Raw genomic sequence first — 12,150 nt, forward strand, 5'->3', positions numbered from 1 at the left:
AAAATTAAATAATTAAAAAATGCACGTTGCAAAAAAGTTTGGGGGTGCAACACGAGGACTTCCCAAGAGGTCACCCATCTTAGTACTACTCTCGCCCAAGCACGTTTAACTTCGGAGTTCTGATGGGATCCGGTGCATTAGTGCTGGTATGATCGCACCCGTCATCACATGCAAAAACTAAGCATATATTCCATACTGGGCGCCCCTTTCTCCCGTATGCTCATCCTTCACGTGCATGCACAAGCCCCCGGACCCCAAACACTGACCCCCGCCTCGAAAACGTGCACGCCATGGTGAAAAAAAAAATTAAATAATTAAAAAATGCACGTTGCAAAAAAGTTTGGGCCCGCCTCGAAAACGTGCACGCCATGGTGAAAAAAAAATTAAATAATTAAAAAATGCACGTTGCAAAAAAGTTTAGGGGTGCAACACGAGGACTTCCCAAGAGGTCACCCATCTTAGTACTACTCTCGCCCAAGCACGTTTAACTTCGGAGTTCTGATGGGATCCGGTGCATTAGTGCTGGTATGATCGCACCCGTCATCCCATGCAAAAACTAAGCATATATTCCATACTGGGCGCCCCTTTCTCCCGTATGCTCATCCTTCACGTGCATGCACAAGCCCCCGGACCCCAAACACTAACCCCCGCCTCGAAAACGTGCACGCCATGGTGAAAAAAAAATTAAATAATTAAAAAATGCACGTTGCAAAAAAGTTTGGGCCCGCCTCGAAAACGTGCACGCCATGGTGAAAAAAAAATTAAATAATTAAAAAATGCACGTTGCAAAAAAGTTTGGGGGTGCAACACGAGGACTTACCAAGTGCATGCACAAGCCCCCGGACCCCAAACACTAACCCCCGCCTCGAAAACGTGCACGCCATGGTGAAAAAAAAATTAAATAATTAAAAAACTGCACGTTGCAAAAAAGTTTGGGCCCGCCTCGAAAACGTGCACGCCATGGTGAAAAAAAAATTAAATAATTAAAAAATGCACGTTGCAAAAAAGTTTGGGGGTGCAACACGAGGACTTCCCAAGAGGTCACCCATCTTAGTACTACTCTCGCCCAAGCACGTTTAACTTCGGAGTTCTGATGGGATCCGGTGCATTAGTGCTGGTATGATCGCACCCGTCATCCCATGCAAAAACTAAGCATATATTCCATACTGGGCGCCCCTTTCTCCCGTATGCTCATCCTTCACGTGCATGCACAAGCCCCCGGACCCCAAACACTGACCCCCGCCTCGAAAACATGCACGCCATGGTGAAAAAAAAAATTAAATAATTAAAAAATGCACGTTGCAAAAAAGTTTGGGGGTGCAACACGAGGACTTCCCAAGAGGTCAACCATATTAGTACTACTCTCGCCCAAGCACGTTTAACTTCGGAGTTCTGATGGGATCCGGTGCATTAGTGCTGGTATGATCGCACCCGTCATCACATGCAAAAACTAAGCATATATTCCATACTGGGCGCCCCTTTCTCCCGTATGCTCATCCTTCACGTGCATGCACAAGCCCCCGGACCCCAAACACTGACCCCCGCCTCGAAAACGTGCACGCCATGGTGAAAAAAAATTAAATAATTAAAAAATGCACGTTGCAAAAAAGTTTGGGCCCGCCTCGAAAACGTGCACGCCATGGTGAAAAAAAAATTAAATAATTAAAAAATGCACGTTATAAAAAAGTTTAGGGGTGCAACACGAGGACTTCCCAAGAGGTCACCCATCTTAGTACTACTCTCGCCCAAGCACGTTTATCTTCGGAGTTCTGATGGGATCCGGTGCATTAGTGCTGGTATGATCGCACCCGTCATCCCATGCAAAAACTAAGCATATATTCCATACTGGGCGCCCCTTTCTCCCGTATGCTCATCCTTCACGTGCATGCACAAGCCCCCGGACCCCAAACACTGACCCCCGCCTCGAAAACGTGCACGCCATGGTGAAAAAAAATTAAATAATTAAAAAATGCACGTTGCAAAAAAGTTTGGGCCCGTCTCGAAAACGTGCACGCCATGGTGAAAAAAAAATTAAATAATTAAAAAATGCACGTTGCAAAAAAGTTTAGGGGTGCAACACGAGGACTTCCCAAGAGGTCACCCATCTTAGTACTACTCTCGCCCCAAGCACGTTTAACTTCGGAGTTCTGATGGGATCCGGTGCATTAGTGCTGGTATGATCGCACCCGTCATCCCATGCAAAAACTAAGCATATATTCCATACTGGGCGCCCCTTTCTCCCGTATGCTCATCCTTCACGTGCATGCACAAGCCCCCGGACCCCAAACACTGACCCCCGCCTCGAAAACGTGCACGCCATGGTGAAAAAAAAATTAAATAATTAAAAAATGCACGTTGCAAAAAAGTTTGGGCCCGCCTCGAAAACGTGCACGCCATGGTGAAAAAAAAATTAAATAATTAAAAAATGCACGTTGCAAAAAAGTTTGGGGGTGCAACACGAGGACTTCCCAAGAGGTCACCCATCTTAGTACTACTCTCGCCCAAGCACGTTTAACTTCGGAGTTCTGATGGGATCCGGTGCATTAGTGCTGGTATGATCGCACCCGTCATCCCATGCAAAAACTAAGCATATATTCCATACTGGGCGCCCCTTTCTCCCGTATGCTCATCCTTCACGTGCATGCACAAGCCCCCGGACCCCAAACACTGACCCCCGCCTCGAAAACATGCACGCCATGGTGAAAAAAAAAATTAAATAATTAAAAAATGCACGTTGCAAAAAAGTTTGGGGGTGCAACACGAGGACTTCCCAAGAGGTCACCCATCTTAGTACTACTCTCGCCCAAGAACGTTTAACTTCGGAGTTCTGATGGGATCCGGTGCATTAGTGCTGGTATGATCGCACCCGTCATCACATGCAAAAACTAAGCATATATTCCATACTGGGCGCCCCTTTCTCCCGTATGCTCATCCTTCACGTGCATGCACAAGCCCTCGGACCCCAAACACTGACCCCCGCCTCGAAAACGTGCACGCCATGGTGAAAAAAAATTAAATAATTAAAAAATGCACGTTGCAAAAAAGTTTGGGCCCGCCTCGAAAACGTGCACGCCATGGTGAAAAAAAAATTAAATAATTAAAAAATGCACGTTATAAAAAAGTTTAGGGGTGCAACACGAGGACTTCCCAAGAGGTCACCCATCTTAGTACTACTCTCGCCCAAGCACGTTTAACTTCGGAGTTCTGATGGGATCCGGTGCATTAGTGCTGGTATGATCGCACCCGTCATCCTATGCAAAAACTAAGCATATATTCCATACTGGGCGCCCCTTTCTCCCGTATGCTCATCCTTCACGTGCATGCACAAGCCCCCGGACCCCAAACACTGACCCCTGCCTCGAAAACGTGCACGCCATGGTGAAAAAAAAATTAAATAATTAAAAAATGCACGTTGCAAAAAAGTTTGGGCCCGCCTCGAAAACGTGCACGCCATGGTGAAAAAAAAATTAAATAATTAAAAAATGCACGTTGCAAAAAAGTTTGGGGGTGCAACACGAGGACTTCCGAAGAGGTCACCCATCTTAGTACTACTCTCGCCCAAGCACGTTTAACTTCGGAGTTCTGATGGGATCCGGTGCATTAGTGCTGGTATGATCGCACCCGTCATCACATGCAAAAATTAAGCATATATTCCATACTGGGCGCCCCTTTCTCCCGTATGCTCATCCTTCACGTGCATGCACAAGCCCCCGGACCCCAAACACTGACCCCCGCCTCGAAAACATGCACGCCATGGTGAAAAAAAAAATTAAATAATTAAAAAATGCACGTTGCAAAAAAGTTTGGGAGTGCAACACGAGGACTTCCGAAGAGGTCACCCATCTTAGTACTACTCTCGCCCAAGCACGTTTAACTTCGGAGTTCTGATGGGATCCGGTGCATTAGTGCTGGTAGGATCGCACCCGTCATCCCATGCAAAAACTAAGCATATATTCCATACTGGGCGCCCCTTTCTCCCGTATGCTCATCCTTCACGTGCATGCACAAGCCCCCGGACCCCAAACACTGACCCCCGCCTCGAAAACATGCACGCCATGGTGAAAAAAAAAATTAAATAATTAAAAAATGCACGTTGCAAAAAAGTTTGGGGGTGCAACACGAGGACTTCCCAAGAGGTCAACCATCTTAGTACTACTCTCGCCCAAGCACGTTTAACTTCGGAGTTCTGATGGGATCCGGTGCATTAGTGCTGGTATGATCGCACCCGTCATCACATGCAAAAACTAAGCATATATTCCATACTGGGCGCCCCTTTCTCCCGTATGCTCATCCTTCACGTGCATGCACAAGCCCCCGGACCCCAAACACTGACCCCCGCCTCGAAAACGTGCACGCCATGGTGAAAAAAAAAATTAAATAATTAAAAAATGCACGTTGCAAAAAAGTTTAGGCCCGCCTCGAAAACGTGCACGCCATGGTGAAAAAAAAATTAAATAATTAAAAAATGCACGTTGCAAAAAAGTTTAGGGGTGCAACACGAGGACTTCCCAAGAGGTCACCCATCTTAGTACTACTCTCGCCCAAGCACGTTTAACTTCGGAGTTCTGATGGGATCCGGTGCATTAGTGCTGGTATGATCGCACCCGTCATCCCATGCAAAAACTAAGCATATATTCCATACTGGGCGCCCCTTTCTCCCGTATGCTCATCCTTCACGTGCATGCACAAGCCCCCGGACCCCAAACACTGACCCCCGCCTCGAAAACGTGCACGCCATGGTGAAAAAAAAATTAAATAATTAAAAAATGCACGTTGCAAAAAAGTTTGGGCCCGCCTCGAAAACGTGCACGCCATGGTGAAAAAAAAAATTAAATAATTAAAAAATGCACGTTGCAAAAAAGTTTGGGGGTGCAACACGAGGACTTCCCAAGAGGTCAACCATCTTAGTACTACTCTCGCCCAAGCACGTTTAACTTCGGAGTTCTGATGGGATCCGGTGCATTAGTGCTGGTATGATCGCACCCATCATCCCATGCAAAAACTAAGCATATATTCCATACTGGGCGCCCCTTTCTCCCGTATGCTCATCCTTCACGTGCATGCACAAGCCCCCGGACCCCAAACACTGACCCCCGCCTCGAAAACGTGCACGCCATGGTGAAAAAAAATTAAATAATTAAAAAATGCACGTTGCAAAAAAGTTTGGGCCCGCCTCGAAAACGTGCACGCCATGGTGAAAAAAAAATTAAATAATTAAAAAATGCACGTTGCAAAAAAGTTTAGGGGTGCAACACGAGGACTTCCCAAGAGGTCACCCATCTTAGTACTACTCTCGCCCAAGCACGTTTAACTTCGGAGTTCTGATGGGATCCGGTGCATTAGTGCTGGTATGATCGCACCCATCATCCCATGCAAAAACTAAGCATATATTCCATACTGGGCGCCCCTTTCTCCCGTATGCTCATCCTTCACGTGCATGCACAAGCCCCCGGACCCCAAACACTGACCCCCGCCTCGAAAACGTGCACGCCATGGTGAAAAAAAAATTAAATAATTAAAAAATGCACGTTGCAAAAAAGTTTGGGCCCGCCTCGAAAACGTGCACGCCATGGTGAAAAAAAAATTAAATAATTAAAAAATGCACGTTGCAAAAAAGTTTGGGGGTGCAACACGAGGACTTCCGAAGAGGTCACCCATCTTAGTACTACTCTCGCCCAAGCACGTTTAACTTCGGAGTTCTGATGGGATCCGGTGCATTAGTGCTGGTATGATCGCACCCGTCATCCCATGCAAAAACTAAGCATATATTCCATACTGGGCGCCCCTTTCTCCCGTATGCTCATCCTTCACGTGCATGCACAAGCCCCCGGACCCCAAACACTGACCCCCGCCTCGAAAACGTGCACGCCATGGTGAAAAAAAATTAAATAATTAAAAAATGCACGTTGCAAAAAAGTTTAGGGGTGCAACACGAGGACTTCCCAAGAGGTCACCCATCTTAGTGCTGGTATGATCGCACCCATCATCCCATGCAAAAACTAAGCATATATTCCATACTGGGCGCCCCTTTCTCCCGTATGCTCATCCTTCACGTGCATGCACAAGCCCCCGGACCCCAAACACTGACCCCCGCCTCGAAAACGTGCACGCCATGGTGAAAAAAAATTAAATAATTAAAAAATGCACGTTGCAAAAAAGTTTGGGCCCGCCTCGAAAACGTGCACGCCATGGTGAAAAAAAAATTAAATAATTAAAAAATGCACGTTGCAAAAAAGTTTAGGGGTGCAACACGAGGACTTCCCAAGAGGTCACCCATCTTAGTACTACTCTCGCCCAAGCACGTTTAACTTCGGAGTTCTGATGGGATCCGGTGCATTAGTGCTGGTATGATCGCACCCGTCATCCCATGCAAAAACTAAGCATATATTCCATACTGGGCGCCCCTTTCTCCCGTATGCTCATCCTTCACGTGCATGCACAAGCCCTCGGACCCCAAACACTGACCCCCGCCTCGAAAACGTGCACGCCATGGTGAAAAAAAATTAAATAATTAAAAAATGCACGTTGCAAAAAAGTTTGGGCCCGCCTCGAAAACGTGCACGCCATGGTGAAAAAAAAATTAAATAATTAAAAAATGCACGTTATAAAAAAGTTTAGGGGTGCAACACGAGGACTTCCCAAGAGGTCACCCATCTTAGTACTACTCTCGCCCAAGCACGTTTAACTTCGGAGTTCTGATGGGATCCGGTGCATTAGTGCTGGTATGATCGCACCCGTCATCCTATGCAAAAACTAAGCATATATTCCATACTGGGCGCCCCTTTCTCCCGTATGCTCATCCTTCACGTGCATGCACAAGCCCCCGGACCCCAAACACTGACCCCTGCCTCGAAAACGTGCACGCCATGGTGAAAAAAAAATTAAATAATTAAAAAATGCACGTTGCAAAAAAGTTTGGGCCCGCCTCGAAAACGTGCACGCCATGGTGAAAAAAAAATTAAATAATTAAAAAATGCACGTTGCAAAAAAGTTTGGGGGTGCAACACGAGGACTTCCGAAGAGGTCACCCATCTTAGTACTACTCTCGCCCAAGCACGTTTAACTTCGGAGTTCTGATGGGATCCGGTGCATTAGTGCTGGTATGATCGCACCCGTCATCACATGCAAAAATTAAGCATATATTCCATACTGGGCGCCCCTTTCTCCCGTATGCTCATCCTTCACGTGCATGCACAAGCCCCCGGACCCCAAACACTGACCCCCGCCTCGAAAACATGCACGCCATGGTGAAAAAAAAAATTAAATAATTAAAAAATGCACGTTGCAAAAAAGTTTGGGAGTGCAACACGAGGACTTCCGAAGAGGTCACCCATCTTAGTACTACTCTCGCCCAAGCACGTTTAACTTCGGAGTTCTGATGGGATCCGGTGCATTAGTGCTGGTAGGATCGCACCCGTCATCCCATGCAAAAACTAAGCATATATTCCATACTGGGCGCCCCTTTCTCCCGTATGCTCATCCTTCACGTGCATGCACAAGCCCCCGGACCCCAAACACTGACCCCCGCCTCGAAAACATGCACGCCATGGTGAAAAAAAAAATTAAATAATTAAAAAATGCACGTTGCAAAAAAGTTTGGGGGTGCAACACGAGGACTTCCCAAGAGGTCAACCATCTTAGTACTACTCTCGCCCAAGCACGTTTAACTTCGGAGTTCTGATGGGATCCGGTGCATTAGTGCTGGTATGATCGCACCCGTCATCACATGCAAAAACTAAGCATATATTCCATACTGGGCGCCCCTTTCTCCCGTATGCTCATCCTTCACGTGCATGCACAAGCCCCCGGACCCCAAACACTGACCCCCGCCTCGAAAACGTGCACGCCATGGTGAAAAAAAAAATTAAATAATTAAAAAATGCACGTTGCAAAAAAGTTTAGGCCCGCCTCGAAAACGTGCACGCCATGGTGAAAAAAAAATTAAATAATTAAAAAATGCACGTTGCAAAAAAGTTTAGGGGTGCAACACGAGGACTTCCCAAGAGGTCACCCATCTTAGTACTACTCTCGCCCAAGCACGTTTAACTTCGGAGTTCTGATGGGATCCGGTGCATTAGTGCTGGTATGATCGCACCCGTCATCCCATGCAAAAACTAAGCATATATTCCATACTGGGCGCCCCTTTCTCCCGTATGCTCATCCTTCACGTGCATGCACAAGCCCCCGGACCCCAAACACTGACCCCCGCCTCGAAAACGTGCACGCCATGGTGAAAAAAAAATTAAATAATTAAAAAATGCACGTTGCAAAAAAGTTTGGGCCCGCCTCGAAAACGTGCACGCCATGGTGAAAAAAAAAATTAAATAATTAAAAAATGCACGTTGCAAAAAAGTTTGGGGGTGCAACACGAGGACTTCCCAAGAGGTCAACCATCTTAGTACTACTCTCGCCCAAGCACGTTTAACTTCGGAGTTCTGATGGGATCCGGTGCATTAGTGCTGGTATGATCGCACCCATCATCCCATGCAAAAACTAAGCATATATTCCATACTGGGCGCCCCTTTCTCCCGTATGCTCATCCTTCACGTGCATGCACAAGCCCCCGGACCCCAAACACTGACCCCCGCCTCGAAAACGTGCACGCCATGGTGAAAAAAAATTAAATAATTAAAAAATGCACGTTGCAAAAAAGTTTGGGCCCGCCTCGAAAACGTGCACGCCATGGTGAAAAAAAAATTAAATAATTAAAAAATGCACGTTGCAAAAAAGTTTAGGGGTGCAACACGAGGACTTCCCAAGAGGTCACCCATCTTAGTACTACTCTCGCCCAAGCACGTTTAACTTCGGAGTTCTGATGGGATCCGGTGCATTAGTGCTGGTATGATCGCACCCATCATCCCATGCAAAAACTAAGCATATATTCCATACTGGGCGCCCCTTTCTCCCGTATGCTCATCCTTCACGTGCATGCACAAGCCCCCGGACCCCAAACACTGACCCCCGCCTCGAAAACGTGCACGCCATGGTGAAAAAAAAATTAAATAATTAAAAAATGCACGTTGCAAAAAAGTTTGGGCCCGCCTCGAAAACGTGCACGCCATGGTGAAAAAAAAATTAAATAATTAAAAAATGCACGTTGCAAAAAAGTTTGGGGGTGCAACACGAGGACTTCCGAAGAGGTCACCCATCTTAGTACTACTCTCGCCCAAGCACGTTTAACTTCGGAGTTCTGATGGGATCCGGTGCATTAGTGCTGGTATGATCGCACCCGTCATCCCATGCAAAAACTAAGCATATATTCCATACTGGGCGCCCCTTTCTCCCGTATGCTCATCCTTCACGTGCATGCACAAGCCCCCGGACCCCAAACACTGACCCCCGCCTCGAAAACGTGCACGCCATGGTGAAAAAAAATTAAATAATTAAAAAATGCACGTTGCAAAAAAGTTTAGGGGTGCAACACGAGGACTTCCCAAGAGGTCACCCATCTTAGTGCTGGTATGATCGCACCCATCATCCCATGCAAAAACTAAGCATATATTCCATACTGGGCGCCCCTTTCTCCCGTATGCTCATCCTTCACGTGCATGCACAAGCCCCCGGACCCCAAACACTGACCCCCGCCTCGAAAACGTGCACGCCATGGTGAAAAAAAATTAAATAATTAAAAAATGCACGTTGCAAAAAAGTTTGGGCCCGCCTCGAAAACGTGCACGCCATGGTGAAAAAAAAATTAAATAATTAAAAAATGCACGTTGCAAAAAAGTTTAGGGGTGCAACACGAGGACTTCCCAAGAGGTCACCCATCTTAGTACTACTCTCGCCCAAGCACGTTTAACTTCGGAGTTCTGATGGGATCCGGTGCATTAGTGCTGGTATGATCGCACCCGTCATCCCATGCAAAAACTAAGCATATATTCCATACTGGGCGCCCCTTTCTCCCGTATGCTCATCCTTCACGTGCATGCACAAGCCCCCGGACCCCAAACACTGACCCCCGCCTCGAAAACGTGCACGCCATGGTGAAAAAAAAATTAAATAATTAAAAAATACACGTTGCAAAAAAGTTTGGGGGTGCAACACGAGGACTTCCCAAGAGGTCACCCATCTTAGTACTACTCTCGCCCAAGCACGTTTAACTTCGGAGTTCTGATGGGATCCGGTGCATTAGTGCTGGTATGATCGCACCCATCATCCCATGCAAAAACTAAGCATATATTCCATACTGGGCGCCCCTTTCTCCCGTATGCTCATCCTTCACGTGCATGCACAAGCCCCCGGACCCCAAACACTGACCCCCGCCTCGAAAACGTGCACGCCATGGTGAAAAAAAAATTAAATAATTAAAAAATGCACGTTGCAAAAAAGTTTGGGCCCGCCTCGAAAACGTGCACGCCATGGTGAAAAAAAAATTAAATAATTAAAAAATGCACGTTGCAAAAAAGTTTGGGGGTGCAACACGAGGACTTCCGAAGAGGTCACCCATCTTAGTACTACTCTCGCCCAAGCACGTTTAACTTTGGGGTTCTGATGGGATCCGGTGCATTAGTGCTGGTATGATCGCACCCGTCATCCCATGCAAAAACTAAGCATATATTCCATACTGGGCGCCCCTTTCTCCCGTATGCTCATCCTTCACGTGCATGCACAAGCCCCCGGACCCCAAACACTGACCCCCGCCTCGAAAACATGCACGCCATGGTGAAAAAAAAAATTAAATAATTAAAAAATGCACGTTGCAAAAAAGTTTGGGGGTGCAACACGAGGACTTCCCAAGAGGTCAACCATCTTAGTACTACTCTCGCCAAAGCACGTTTAACTTCGGAGTTCTGATGGGATCCGGTGCATTAGTGCTGGTATGATCGCACCCGTCATCACATGCAAAAACTAAGCATATATTCCATCCTGGGCGCCCCTTTCTCCCGTATGCTCATCCTTCACGTGCATGCACAAGCCCCCGGACCCCAAACACTGACCCCCGCCTCGAAAACGTGCACGCCATGGTGAAAAAAAAAATTAAATAATTAAAAAATGCACGTTGCAAAAAAGTTTGGGCCCGCCTCGAAAACGTGCACGCCATGGTGAAAAAAAAATTAAATAATTAAAAAATGCACGTTGCAAAAAAGTTTAGGGGTGCAACACGAGGACTTCCCAAGAGGTCACCCATCTTAGTACTACTCTCGCCCAAGCACGTTTAACTTCGGAGTTCTGATGGGATCCGGTGCATTAGTGCTGGTATGATCGCTCCCGTCATCCCATGCAAAAACTAAGCATATATTCCATACTGGCCGCCCCTTTCTCCCGTATTCTCATCCTTCACGTGCATGCACAAGCCCCCGGACCCCAAACACTGACCCCCGCCTCGAAAACGTGCACGCCATGGTGAAAAAAAAATTAAATAATTAAAAAATGCACGTTGCAAAAAAGTTTGGGCCCGCCTCGAAAACGTGCACGCCATGGTGAAAAAAAAATTAAATAATTAAAAAATGCACGTTGCAAAAAAGTTTGGGGGTGCAACACGAGGACTTCCGAAGAGGTCACCCATCTTAGTACTACTCTCGCCCAAGCACGTTTAACTTCGGGGTTCTGATGGGATCCGGTGCATTAGTGCTGGTATGATCGCACCCGTCATCCCATGCAAAAACTAAGCATATATTCCATACTGGGCGCCCCTTTCTCCCGTATGCTCATCCTTCACGTGCATGCACAAGCCCCCGGACCCCAAACACTGACCCCCGCCTCGAAAACATGCACGCCATGGTGAAAAAAAAAATTAAATAATTAAAAAATGCACGTTGCAAAAAAGTTTGGGGGTGCAACACGAGGACTTCCCAAGAGGTCAACCATCTTAGTACTACTCTCGCCAAAGCACGTTTAACTTCGGAGTTCTGATGGGATCCGGTGCATTAGTGCTGGTATGATCGCACCCGTCATCACATGCAAAAACTAAGCATATATTCCATCCTGGGCGCCCCTTTCTCCCGTATGCTCATCCTTCACGTGCATGCACAAGCCCCCGGACCCCAAACACTGACCCCCGCCTCGAAAACGTGCACGCCATGGTGAAAAAAAAAATTAAATAATTAAAAAATGCACGTTGCAAAAAAGTTTGGGCCCGCCTCGAAAACGTGCACGCCATGGTGAAAAAAAAATTAAATAATTAAAAAATGCACGTTGCAAAAAAGTTTA

The 12,150-nt window shown here is 46.7% G+C and overlaps 32 non-coding genes across 32 annotated transcripts; all 32 read right to left on the reverse strand.

Annotated features, from left to right (window-relative positions):
- Positions 1-41: 41 nt before the first annotated feature.
- On the reverse strand, positions 42-160 carry LOC136215512 (5S ribosomal RNA). The gene has a single exon (XR_010682552.1). It is a non-coding gene; the product is annotated as a 5S ribosomal RNA (ribosomal RNA).
- Positions 161-420: 260 nt separating this feature from the next.
- On the reverse strand, positions 421-539 carry LOC136215524 (5S ribosomal RNA). The gene has a single exon (XR_010682563.1). It is a non-coding gene; the product is annotated as a 5S ribosomal RNA (ribosomal RNA).
- A 473-nt stretch (positions 540-1,012) lies between these two features.
- On the reverse strand, positions 1,013-1,131 carry LOC136215535 (5S ribosomal RNA). The gene has a single exon (XR_010682574.1). It is a non-coding gene; the product is annotated as a 5S ribosomal RNA (ribosomal RNA).
- A 183-nt stretch (positions 1,132-1,314) lies between these two features.
- LOC136214282 (5S ribosomal RNA) lies at positions 1,315-1,433 on the reverse strand. The gene has a single exon (XR_010681376.1). It is a non-coding gene; the product is annotated as a 5S ribosomal RNA (ribosomal RNA).
- Positions 1,434-1,691: 258 nt separating this feature from the next.
- Positions 1,692-1,810, reverse strand: LOC136212908 (5S ribosomal RNA). Its single transcript, XR_010680048.1, has one exon. It is a non-coding gene; the product is annotated as a 5S ribosomal RNA (ribosomal RNA).
- A 258-nt stretch (positions 1,811-2,068) lies between these two features.
- On the reverse strand, positions 2,069-2,188 carry LOC136213812 (5S ribosomal RNA). Its single transcript, XR_010680913.1, has one exon. It is a non-coding gene; the product is annotated as a 5S ribosomal RNA (ribosomal RNA).
- A 259-nt stretch (positions 2,189-2,447) lies between these two features.
- On the reverse strand, positions 2,448-2,566 carry LOC136215546 (5S ribosomal RNA). Its single transcript, XR_010682585.1, has one exon. It is a non-coding gene; the product is annotated as a 5S ribosomal RNA (ribosomal RNA).
- Positions 2,567-2,749: 183 nt separating this feature from the next.
- Positions 2,750-2,868, reverse strand: LOC136213603 (5S ribosomal RNA). The gene has a single exon (XR_010680703.1). It is a non-coding gene; the product is annotated as a 5S ribosomal RNA (ribosomal RNA).
- Positions 2,869-3,126: 258 nt separating this feature from the next.
- LOC136215557 (5S ribosomal RNA) lies at positions 3,127-3,245 on the reverse strand. Its single transcript, XR_010682596.1, has one exon. It is a non-coding gene; the product is annotated as a 5S ribosomal RNA (ribosomal RNA).
- A 259-nt stretch (positions 3,246-3,504) lies between these two features.
- Positions 3,505-3,623, reverse strand: LOC136213099 (5S ribosomal RNA). The gene has a single exon (XR_010680231.1). It is a non-coding gene; the product is annotated as a 5S ribosomal RNA (ribosomal RNA).
- A 183-nt stretch (positions 3,624-3,806) lies between these two features.
- LOC136214745 (5S ribosomal RNA) lies at positions 3,807-3,925 on the reverse strand. The gene has a single exon (XR_010681819.1). It is a non-coding gene; the product is annotated as a 5S ribosomal RNA (ribosomal RNA).
- Positions 3,926-4,108: 183 nt separating this feature from the next.
- LOC136212769 (5S ribosomal RNA) lies at positions 4,109-4,227 on the reverse strand. Its single transcript, XR_010679910.1, has one exon. It is a non-coding gene; the product is annotated as a 5S ribosomal RNA (ribosomal RNA).
- A 260-nt stretch (positions 4,228-4,487) lies between these two features.
- On the reverse strand, positions 4,488-4,606 carry LOC136215568 (5S ribosomal RNA). Its single transcript, XR_010682607.1, has one exon. It is a non-coding gene; the product is annotated as a 5S ribosomal RNA (ribosomal RNA).
- Positions 4,607-4,866: 260 nt separating this feature from the next.
- Positions 4,867-4,985, reverse strand: LOC136212770 (5S ribosomal RNA). Its single transcript, XR_010679911.1, has one exon. It is a non-coding gene; the product is annotated as a 5S ribosomal RNA (ribosomal RNA).
- A 258-nt stretch (positions 4,986-5,243) lies between these two features.
- LOC136215580 (5S ribosomal RNA) lies at positions 5,244-5,362 on the reverse strand. Its single transcript, XR_010682618.1, has one exon. It is a non-coding gene; the product is annotated as a 5S ribosomal RNA (ribosomal RNA).
- Positions 5,363-5,621: 259 nt separating this feature from the next.
- On the reverse strand, positions 5,622-5,740 carry LOC136213100 (5S ribosomal RNA). The gene has a single exon (XR_010680232.1). It is a non-coding gene; the product is annotated as a 5S ribosomal RNA (ribosomal RNA).
- Positions 5,741-6,240: 500 nt separating this feature from the next.
- On the reverse strand, positions 6,241-6,359 carry LOC136215592 (5S ribosomal RNA). Its single transcript, XR_010682629.1, has one exon. It is a non-coding gene; the product is annotated as a 5S ribosomal RNA (ribosomal RNA).
- A 258-nt stretch (positions 6,360-6,617) lies between these two features.
- Positions 6,618-6,736, reverse strand: LOC136215605 (5S ribosomal RNA). The gene has a single exon (XR_010682641.1). It is a non-coding gene; the product is annotated as a 5S ribosomal RNA (ribosomal RNA).
- A 259-nt stretch (positions 6,737-6,995) lies between these two features.
- On the reverse strand, positions 6,996-7,114 carry LOC136213101 (5S ribosomal RNA). The gene has a single exon (XR_010680233.1). It is a non-coding gene; the product is annotated as a 5S ribosomal RNA (ribosomal RNA).
- A 183-nt stretch (positions 7,115-7,297) lies between these two features.
- Positions 7,298-7,416, reverse strand: LOC136214746 (5S ribosomal RNA). The gene has a single exon (XR_010681820.1). It is a non-coding gene; the product is annotated as a 5S ribosomal RNA (ribosomal RNA).
- Positions 7,417-7,599: 183 nt separating this feature from the next.
- Positions 7,600-7,718, reverse strand: LOC136212771 (5S ribosomal RNA). The gene has a single exon (XR_010679912.1). It is a non-coding gene; the product is annotated as a 5S ribosomal RNA (ribosomal RNA).
- A 260-nt stretch (positions 7,719-7,978) lies between these two features.
- LOC136215616 (5S ribosomal RNA) lies at positions 7,979-8,097 on the reverse strand. The gene has a single exon (XR_010682652.1). It is a non-coding gene; the product is annotated as a 5S ribosomal RNA (ribosomal RNA).
- A 260-nt stretch (positions 8,098-8,357) lies between these two features.
- Positions 8,358-8,476, reverse strand: LOC136212773 (5S ribosomal RNA). The gene has a single exon (XR_010679913.1). It is a non-coding gene; the product is annotated as a 5S ribosomal RNA (ribosomal RNA).
- Positions 8,477-8,734: 258 nt separating this feature from the next.
- Positions 8,735-8,853, reverse strand: LOC136215628 (5S ribosomal RNA). The gene has a single exon (XR_010682664.1). It is a non-coding gene; the product is annotated as a 5S ribosomal RNA (ribosomal RNA).
- Positions 8,854-9,112: 259 nt separating this feature from the next.
- Positions 9,113-9,231, reverse strand: LOC136213102 (5S ribosomal RNA). Its single transcript, XR_010680234.1, has one exon. It is a non-coding gene; the product is annotated as a 5S ribosomal RNA (ribosomal RNA).
- A 500-nt stretch (positions 9,232-9,731) lies between these two features.
- Positions 9,732-9,850, reverse strand: LOC136215639 (5S ribosomal RNA). Its single transcript, XR_010682677.1, has one exon. It is a non-coding gene; the product is annotated as a 5S ribosomal RNA (ribosomal RNA).
- A 182-nt stretch (positions 9,851-10,032) lies between these two features.
- Positions 10,033-10,151, reverse strand: LOC136215651 (5S ribosomal RNA). The gene has a single exon (XR_010682688.1). It is a non-coding gene; the product is annotated as a 5S ribosomal RNA (ribosomal RNA).
- Positions 10,152-10,410: 259 nt separating this feature from the next.
- LOC136215472 (5S ribosomal RNA) lies at positions 10,411-10,529 on the reverse strand. Its single transcript, XR_010682513.1, has one exon. It is a non-coding gene; the product is annotated as a 5S ribosomal RNA (ribosomal RNA).
- Positions 10,530-10,712: 183 nt separating this feature from the next.
- LOC136215068 (5S ribosomal RNA) lies at positions 10,713-10,831 on the reverse strand. The gene has a single exon (XR_010682122.1). It is a non-coding gene; the product is annotated as a 5S ribosomal RNA (ribosomal RNA).
- Positions 10,832-11,091: 260 nt separating this feature from the next.
- On the reverse strand, positions 11,092-11,210 carry LOC136212326 (5S ribosomal RNA). Its single transcript, XR_010679489.1, has one exon. It is a non-coding gene; the product is annotated as a 5S ribosomal RNA (ribosomal RNA).
- Positions 11,211-11,469: 259 nt separating this feature from the next.
- Positions 11,470-11,588, reverse strand: LOC136215005 (5S ribosomal RNA). Its single transcript, XR_010682062.1, has one exon. It is a non-coding gene; the product is annotated as a 5S ribosomal RNA (ribosomal RNA).
- A 183-nt stretch (positions 11,589-11,771) lies between these two features.
- LOC136215069 (5S ribosomal RNA) lies at positions 11,772-11,890 on the reverse strand. The gene has a single exon (XR_010682123.1). It is a non-coding gene; the product is annotated as a 5S ribosomal RNA (ribosomal RNA).
- Positions 11,891-12,150: the final 260 nt, after the last annotated feature.

This window comes from Euphorbia lathyris, chromosome 1, assembly GCF_963576675.1.
Source record: "Euphorbia lathyris chromosome 1, ddEupLath1.1, whole genome shotgun sequence".
In the NCBI taxonomy this organism is placed as follows: domain Eukaryota; kingdom Viridiplantae; phylum Streptophyta; class Magnoliopsida; order Malpighiales; family Euphorbiaceae; genus Euphorbia; species Euphorbia lathyris.